Below are 6,996 nucleotides of genomic sequence, written 5' to 3' on the forward strand. Positions count from 1 at the left end.
ACTGGAAGTTGAGTTAGTCACAAGTAATTTATTAGAACCCCCTAATTTTCTTTATGATTGAGAAAATGAGCTGAGATTTGACCTCTTAATCTGTCTTCCTTACAGCACTCACTACAGGGTGAATACATTTGTGAATGATAAATTAAGTCACTGAGGGATTCAGGTTAACATTGAAAATGCTTTATTACCTCATTATCATGACTTTTCATTCTGATTATTCCGAAAGAACCTACTTACCTTCGTAAATCACAAATAGTTCGCCGTGAGTTATCAGTTAACTAAAAAGAGGAAAAAGAAAATACTTTTATAATACAACGAGAAAACTGAACATTTTCCAGATTTAGCCTTTTTTTAAATGTATTATCAAAAAAAGCTAGATTATGCATTCCTTCCAATTTGGGGTAGACATTTTTCACATTTTTAGATAGTATCTCGTGCCTTCATATAAATTTTATATTTTTTTTTACTAAAGAGTTCACACTTTGAGAACTTAGATATATTTTTGAATTGTGATAGGATTTAATATCAAATGATAAAAAATTATTTCAGGAACTGTACAATTTGTAATTTTAAAGACGTGTCCACTAGTAATTAGAAAGGGGAAAAAAACAACCACTAGGTACCTAAGAATAAAACTAAAAAAGGGTGGATAATTCATTTAAAAGAAAAATGAACCATAGCCTCATACCAAAAAGTGCTATAAAGACCTCAGTTTTCACTGAATCAATAAATAGAATCCAATTAAAACCAAAATCTCAAGGTTTTCATAAAACTTGTTAAAGTGACATTAAAGTTAAAGATGCAAACTATGAAGCTACCCCCAGCCACTGCAGCATGAGTTGCATCCCCAACCAGGGAGCAACCCATATGGCACAGCAGACCTCTCCTGACTGGTCCGCTGCTCCCCTCAGTGTATTGCAGTGTGTTTCAGTCATTCCGCCTGTTCTGTTCCCCACTCTGAGTCTGATGAATCCTCTTGCCCCCCCACACACACTTCAGGCCTGTACCCCAGTTCTTGTATGCATAAATAAGTAAATCTTTTAAAAAAATAAAGTTCTTATCAAAACATAAGGTCCAAGGCAAATTGCTATGATTTTTTTTGTGAGCTGAGGGAGGGTCGGAGAACAAGTTGGGAGAACCCATGCCACAGGATGGGTTTATTATATAATGATTTAGGAATGAGCAAACAGACTAGAACAAGAATTTCCAGAAAAGACCAACACATATTCAAGAATAGTATATATGACAAAGGTAGCATTAAGTATTCAGGAAGGATGGGTGACTCAATACATGGTATTAAAGCCATATAGGAACATTTTTATCCTTTGTGTAAAAAATGAATTCTAGGAGATTAAAAACCTAAATTTTAAAAAGCAGAGCTTTAAAAATATCTAAGAAATACCAGTTATCAATTAGATCTATCGATTTTATGCAATTCCAATCCTAATGCCAGCAAATTATTTTATGAATATTGACAAAATGATTCCAAAGTTCATATAGAGATGCAAAAGAAGCAGAATAACTAATGATTCTGAGGAACCACAAAATCAGAAGTCACCACCCAACTATGAGGTTTATTACAACTACAGTAACCAAGACTATGTGATATTGGTAAAAGAATAGAGAAATGGAACATGTGCACATATGAAAGAGCAAAAATGTAAATTAAAACAAAAATAAGACCAATAAAAAAATGGGCAAAGAATCGAGACATATCTCATCAAGAAGATATAGAGAGCAAGCAAGCATATGAAAACATGTTCAACATCATGTCATGAGATAATTGCAACTTAAAACAACAATGAGCCTATTAGAATGGCTAAAATCCCAAATATAGCACCAAATGCCGACAAAGATTTGGAGAAATAGGAATAGTCATCACTGGTGAGATGCAAAATGGGATAGCCACTTTGGAAGATAGTCTGGCAAATTCTTATAGAATTAAACAATCTTATGACCTAGTGATCTTGCTTCTTGATATTTACCCAAATGAACTGAACACTTACACCCACATGAAAATCTGCACACAAATGTTTTTAGCACCTTTATTCAAAATTGCCAAATCTGAAAAGGCAGCCAATCTGAAAAGGCTGTATATGCTGTATGATTCCAACACCACGGCCCTCTGCAAAAGCCAAAACTGTTGAGACAGTACAAAGATGAGTGCTTTCCAGGGGTTTGGGCAGCAGGAAGGAAGGAAGAATAGGTGGGGCACAGGGGAGTTTTAAACTATTTAAAGTATGATACTGTTACGGTCCATACAGAATATTAGGGATTTGTCAGAACTCATAAGAATTGCACAACACAAAAAAGTGAACCCTAATGTAAACTATGAACTTTAGTTGACAGTTCATTGGTTTTGGCCACCAGCATACTGCCTTGCTATAGTTAGTGCAAATGAATGAATGAAGAAAAGTATAATATAGGATCAGAACCCTATGATTACAAATTAAGGATGGATTTGCTAAACAAGACTTATAAAGCACTCATCATGAAGGCAAGGACTGAAAAATTTGAAAATACTAACATTTAAAACTTCATGAAATTAAATGAAAAAGTATAAATAAAAAGATAACAAAGATATATGTGATTAAACAAGAATTCAGAATACCACCAAGTAATAAAACCAAATGGAAAATGGACAAAGGTGATCAGCTCAAAAGAGGAAATCCAAACAGATAATAAACTTGTGAAAATATGCTCCTCTAACCAAGATAAAAAAAAAAAATAGTCTCCATCAGTTTGGAACTTTTTTTAAATTTTGACAATGTCAAGTGTACACTATCAGGAGGAAGGTAAACTTACTTGAAGAAAAACAACTTGGAAAAATAATTTTGTAGAGGCATTCTTTCCCATCGACCAACTTTAGTTCCAGGTAAATGCTAAAATGTCCCTCAAATGTACATGAAAAAGTGTTAGAACAATGCACACTGCAGTATCATTTGCAATAACTGGCAACAACCTAGCTGTCTGTCAATGGAGAAATGATTGGACGAATGGATAGATTGATCAATCAATGGATCTATACGTAGGTAGGCAGACATACATGCATACATACTCAGGAATATCCTACAAGAGAAGGAAGATGGCAGATGGAATTTATGCATCTAGTTATGTACATTCTCAGGTGAGAGAAGTCAGAAATCAAGCAGTAGCTCTGAGGACCAAACAGCACCTCTGGTTAGACTGCAAACAGTTGACATCTCTTTTTTTCTGCACCTATTTTTATCTCTATTCTACTTCTACTTGTCTGTTTTTGCTTCCTTGTGATTTCTGCCTACTAGTTTCTCTTCCTGGGTCTCCCTATCAGTCATATATTACTCAAAAGTTGTTCCCAAGGAGACCTTTCCATTGCTTCTTTTACCACCACAACCAGTTTTATTTTGAAAATATCACTTGTCACTATGTTAATCATCTTGAAATTGATGTACTTACTTTTTTATTGTCTCTTTTTGACTACCATGTTAGCCCCAAGAGAGCAAAGCTGTGATTTGTCTTGTGTCTTGCCACTTTTCCACTGCCTAGAATAATTCCTAGAAAATAAAAAGTAAATAATTGCTAGAGTAAATAATTGCTAGAGTCCTCCCTAGAATCCCAGTCATTTTCCTATTGAGGGGAGCTAGATTGTTGCTAGTTTTTAGCTATTATGAACAATAGTGCAGTGTACAGTCTTGTATACACTTTCTTGTGTGTATGTGTGGATTTTCCATACCAGGAATTGAAATTGGTAGGGGGTAAAGAATGCCCACCTAGTTAGCTCCTGAAACTGTTGCCAGTTTCCCATAAGAACAGCCCTCAGACAGGAGTGGTATTCACAGATCACCAGAGAGTTCTCTGATTAAGCTGAGAAAAACACACATCAAGCAAGGACTGCTTCCTAGGCAGCTGGCCAGCCCATAAATTATCTTTGGCTTTGGAACAAAGCCTTAACTACAGGATGTCAGTAAAATTGTCCAGCACCTTGCAACACATGTCTAGAGGATATGAGATAGGTCTGAAGATATCATTATACAGTGTTCAACACATTTTAGTTCTCTTCCTGTACTTAAGCATGACACTGTAGCCTCCAGCACTGGGAATGACCTGCCTCCCATATCTGCTTCTTGAAAGCCCACTCATTCTTCAGAGCTTAACTCCCCAACAGTAATCTTCATGGAGTCTATCTGGATTTTCCCGGTACAAATTTACTTCTCCCTTTTATGCATTGTTAGAATGCGTAACAAATTCTGCCTCATACCACCCACATTGTGGATTTAAGTCATAAAGATTGTGCCACATATAAAAGACTAATAAAACTGTTTATAAATTGTTAAATAATGAGCATTTTATATAAGGGAATGAAAGGAACCCTGAATATAAACCCAGAGGCTCTGGTCATAAATGTTTTAATTACAATGGAATTAATGTTCATTACCAGAGTAACAACATAAAGAATTTGCAGAAGAAAATACTCTGTGAGATTATGTGGGTACACCTAGTAGCTAGATCATCCAGCAAATCAAAAGCATCATTTAAGGTGAAATCATTCTTGCACATCAGTTTGCTAATGTCACTGTAGAGTGAACTGAAATTCAAAAATGCAAAACATCTGTGATAGATGATATTCAAGGACATGAATGATGTGTCTGTGCTGTCCTCATCCTCTCTGAGCCCCTCCAAAAAATAAAACAAAGAGTCTCTAAGTACTTCAATTTTCAGAGATTCTGCCTAAGGACAAGGCTGCGGATCCAAAGTTAAGGTAGCCCAAAGGAGCTGTCTGTAAAAGGACAGCAGTGAGTAAGTAAAACATCTAACAAAGACTATGCTGCTTACACATATCCCGAGTCAGTTCAACGAATTTAATGGATATTTAACTCTATAAAATGTGTCTATTGGTGCTTATTCTAGCTTGCCTCCTTTTCATATCCCTTGAATCAACTTATAACACTAATTCAAGCAATGGATTAACTCCTTGAGAGCAAGAATTCAACTATTTTCCTCTTTATATCCTTTATGCTCTCAAGATAGTGTCTTGCAAATTACAATTATGGATTTAATTGAGCAGAGAAACATATCAAATTATAACCATTTAAAATATGTAAGGAGGAAAAAACTAAAATTCTTATGTGAGTAATAGAAGAGGATGCACGTTGCCATATGTTAAATCATAACATAAAGCCGCATATTGTTAGATGGCACAGGAAGAAACTGATCAACATAAGAAACATCCTATTATATATGGGCATGTGCATGTAACAAAATAACATTTTAAATCAGTGGTGTAAAGCAGATTTATTGAAAATAATGTGATAAAAGATTTTTCACAGAATTTGATAAAGCTGAGTTAGTAGTCATTATTATTTAATTGGTATTAATAAAAATCTCACAATTTCTAATCAAAATTTCATCTTAGTTATATATAAATCAATAGCAAAAATATCAGATTCAGTGCTTTTCTTTTTTTTTAATCTGTTTTTGCCCAGGGCTTAGTTAGTGATTGGCATTCAGTAGGTACTTACTAATTATTTGAATGCTAAAATGAGTGACATGTTGAAAATGTTCTACGTAATACTTTATTTTTTTAAAGATTTATTTATTTATGCATACAAGAGCTGGGGTACAGGCCAGAGATGCAGGGGGTGAGAGGATTCACCAGAGACAGCGTGGGGAACAGAACAGGCAGACTGACTGAAATACACTGTTGAGGGGAGCAGCAGGTGAGACAGGAGAGGTCTGGGTTGCTCCCTGGCAGGCCAGGGATCAAACTCCGTGTTGCAGAGGCTGCAGGTTGCTTCATAGTGCAGTTCTTAACCCCTTGCACCACCAGGAAGGCACCTGCATAATACTTTAAAACAATGTTTCAGACTCCTAAAGTAACCTGAGGTGAATGTATGTTTTTTCACTATCATTGCCACTTTTCTTCAAACACAATTATTTTAACACTAATTCAATTCCGAAGTGAAATGTTTAGTAGCTCTATTCTTATGCCTACTTTGTCCTCCATAAGATGTCTTTGAAACATTAAAATGTGGAAGGATTTCAGAGCAATTGTGTGCGCTGTGGGCTAATGTTCACTATTTGTGTGCTAAAGCATATCAAAAACACACATAAAGCCAGGATCACTTGCTCCAGCTACACCTTCTACTCTTGCTCCAAAGGATGAAATGTTGCCTTCTTGCCCTCTAAGTACAGTTATAGAGCCAAAAGGATTTGAGCTTTGTAGCTTAAATATGAGCTTAGATTGTCTTGCTCTAAAATTTGAACAATTATTTTGATCTCTTTAACCTCAGTTTCCTCACCTGCAAAACAATGATAGGGAGATGCTGAGAAGATTTAAATAGATGATTGCCAAAACTTCCCCATAATGCCTTATTATCTGATTATTAGCCTTTTATCTGGAGTAAGCCAAATGCTACATAATAGCCATTATTAAATGAGGTGGTGCTATTATTATTAGATATTAGATACGAGAAGGCAAAAAAAAACAGTTTTAACTTAATTCAAGTGAATTGTTTCAAGGCTTAAACCTTAGTTCAGTAAAGGGACTTCAAAATCCAGAACTGAGTTATGGCTCTGGAGTACACCTAACCTAAGGTGCTTCTCTCTTCTCTTTTGAGATAGATTAATCAGTCTAGAGGAGAGTAGTCCACAGGCAGGGTAAGGAGACTATCAAGGACCTACTTTCTCTGGTTCTTTGTAATCCACTCCGTCTGCTCATGTTACTCTCCCTTTCTTCCCATTGTCTATTTTAGAGCTGCCCTGAGTAACATGACCTTGAAAGAAGGCACAAAAGCAAAGAATGAGAGTGACATCCTGACTCAGTGACAATGTCTACAAGATATCCTAAGATGAGCTGCTACTGAATAGAAACATATACTTACTGGTGAAGTGATGAATTTCCAGTGTTTTATCATCAAAACTGTGTTTCTCATGTTTAAAATATTCCAGGGAGGAGAAGTGGGGGAGGGGGAAGCAGAGCCTCATAAAATCAATCTCGCAGTTCTTTCAAGACTGCTA

At 35.8% G+C, this 6,996-nt stretch overlaps 1 long non-coding RNA gene across 2 annotated transcripts; it reads right to left on the reverse strand.

Moving 5' to 3' along the window:
- Positions 1-223: 223 nt before the first annotated feature.
- LOC129145979 (uncharacterized) lies at positions 224-6,996 on the reverse strand. 2 transcript variants are annotated; one of them, XR_008552247.1, is made up of 3 exons: positions 6,861-6,996; positions 3,436-3,533; positions 224-278 (listed from the first exon to the last, which is right to left on the reverse strand). It is a non-coding gene; the product is annotated as an uncharacterized LOC129145979 (long non-coding RNA). The 2 variants fall into 2 exon arrangements; XR_008552248.1 differs by lacking the exon at positions 6,861-6,996 and adding an exon at positions 6,661-6,785.

Source organism: Talpa occidentalis, unplaced genomic scaffold (genome assembly GCF_014898055.3).
Source record: "Talpa occidentalis isolate TD23 unplaced genomic scaffold, MPIMG_talOcc4v2.1 talOcc4.16, whole genome shotgun sequence".
NCBI lineage: Eukaryota > Metazoa > Chordata > Mammalia > Eulipotyphla > Talpidae > Talpa > Talpa occidentalis.